The 2,208-nt window shown below is 38.0% G+C and overlaps 1 protein-coding gene across 2 annotated transcripts in view; it reads left to right on the top strand.

The window, feature by feature from the left end:
* SRGAP1 (SLIT-ROBO Rho GTPase activating protein 1) overlaps window positions 1-2,208 on the top strand; it is a 326,600-nt gene that overhangs the window by 63,164 nt on the left and 261,228 nt on the right. The window lies entirely within an intron of this gene.

Here is a 2,208-nt window from a genome sequence, read left to right as displayed (position 1 = left end):
CTCATTGCCCTATTACATTCCTATCTAATAGTTGAGTTGTGTTCAACTTGATGCTATATAGACAGTTCTTCAACTCAACTCATGCATTCAAGTCAATGCTGACTTATAGTGACCCAATAGGACAGGTAGAACTGCGCCATGAGTTTCTGAGACTGTGACTGTTTACTGGAATAGACAGCCCTGCTTTTCTCCCAAGGAGTGGCTGGTGGTTTCAAACTGCTGACCTTGTGGATCACAGCCCAATGTATAACCACTACACCATGAGGGCTCTTTCAGACAGTTCTTAGAAGAGCATAGTGCTCGAGGCAGTCCTGTTTTATTGGTTAGGCTAAACTGTTGGTTTTATGAAGACCTTAAAGGAATACTTCCCGCCTCCCACCCCGAAAACATTTTTATTGGTAGGTAATCATATCATTTCATAGTTTAATCACATCAAACGGTATTGTACAATTGTTTACCACCATCAGTTTCAAACATTTTCTTTCTTCTTGAACTCCTTGATATCTCACCGCTCCTTTACCCCACCTTCCCCCACTGTATACCCCAGTAACATTAAAGGAATACTTTTATTTAAGACTTTGGCCTTATTGTAGAGTAATCGTGTCATGGGTTCGCCTACCCTTCATGGCTCCAGAAAGTCTAGAATTCAGGAGAATTTGAGATTTAGTTCTGTATAGAATCTTTGATGAAAATGTTCAGTTATATGAGCCAGACGTGATCTAGTTTTGGACCTGGAACCTTTTCTTTGAACATTACATAGATCCCCTTCTGCTAATGATATGTTGTAATCATGTCAGATAAAATGGCCACTTTCTGAGTCACTTCAGTCTCCATTCCTATATGGGAAACTTCCTCAAATTAAAATTTAAATCACACCAGATTTTAATTTGGATGTGTTGCTAAGACTTTTAAGGACTATAGAACTGAAGTAGATACAACAAAATTAGTTATGAATTGTTTGAAATAATGTATCATTCAGGACCCAAAGCAACACAAATAAGCTAATAGATAATAATAATTTAATCTCTTTAGGATGTTAATATTTGCCATATTGTTTTAAATAAAACAAAAAGAAGAAAACATTAAAGTTTGAATTGATAACCACCCTTAAGAAACCAAACTCATGGTCACCGAGTCGATTTCATCGCAAAGTGACTCTAGAGGACAGAGTAGAACTACTCCTCCGGTTTCTGAGACTGTCCTTCTCCACAGGGATAAAAAGCCTGACCTTTCAGTACAAGGAATGCTTACGACACACCTCCCTAGTCGATACTTTTGTTCAAGTTGGACCAGTTTAGTGCATGTTGGGAGAAGCTCGGTATAATGTATGTTTCCCTTCTTTCTTCATAGACCATATACTATTGGTTAAGTTCCGCTATTATTTTTGCCAACTTGTTCAGAACCATCTGCGTTAGCATGATTGTATCAAACACTATATACTAAAGCATAATGTGCTATACCTTAAGCTTACCTCAAGACTTTCTAGAATCCGGATAGAGTCCTTAAGGGAGTGTTCTTTATGTTTATTTTAGTTGGGGCATTGGGAGACAGGTTGGACTATGAAGCATGTCATACATAGTGTCTAAAGTCCTGCACCAAAGGACTCTGTCAGTTCCAATGAGTCCCTCTCCTCCTAGCTTGGTAAATAGTGCTGTTGGTGAAAAGAGCGCTACATGTGCAGTGAGGAACTAGACACAAACAAAACAAAAAACTCACTGTCATTGAGTCAGTATGGACTACTAGTGACCTTATGGGTAGAACTGCCCCTGTGAGTTTCTGAGACTGCAACTGTTTACAGGAGTAGAAAGCCCTGTCTCTCTCTTGGAGCTGCTGGTGGTTTTGAACTTCCAACCTTGTGAATCACAGCCCAACATGTAATCTCCAGGGCTTCTATCTCCATTTGTCTTTGGTTTATTTCTAATTTAAAATAAATCAAATTATAAAGAAGATACTATTATTCAGAATTGCATACTGTCACAGTTTAATAATTCATGCCTATTGAAGACAGAGGCTTGCAGATAACAGGAGTGAATGGCAGAGGTAGTAAAACACATCTAGTTATAGATTGTGAGCCTTCACTCTGTCGTATGCACTTTTTAAAAAAATAGAGATAGTCCTGACCGCTAGTTTGGGATCTTTTATATAGCTATTATCTAATCATTTATTTTGAGAACACTTAAAGGCACTTTTCCATTTACTATCTTTTTT

Source organism: Echinops telfairi, unplaced genomic scaffold, assembly GCF_000313985.2.
Source record: "Echinops telfairi isolate 266 unplaced genomic scaffold, ASM31398v2 ScPeMD7_2;HRSCAF=8, whole genome shotgun sequence".
Lineage (NCBI taxonomy): Eukaryota > Metazoa > Chordata > Mammalia > Afrosoricida > Tenrecidae > Echinops > Echinops telfairi.
The sequence above is the reverse complement of the archived record's forward strand: the minus strand, read 5'-3'. Positions and strand labels throughout refer to the sequence as shown.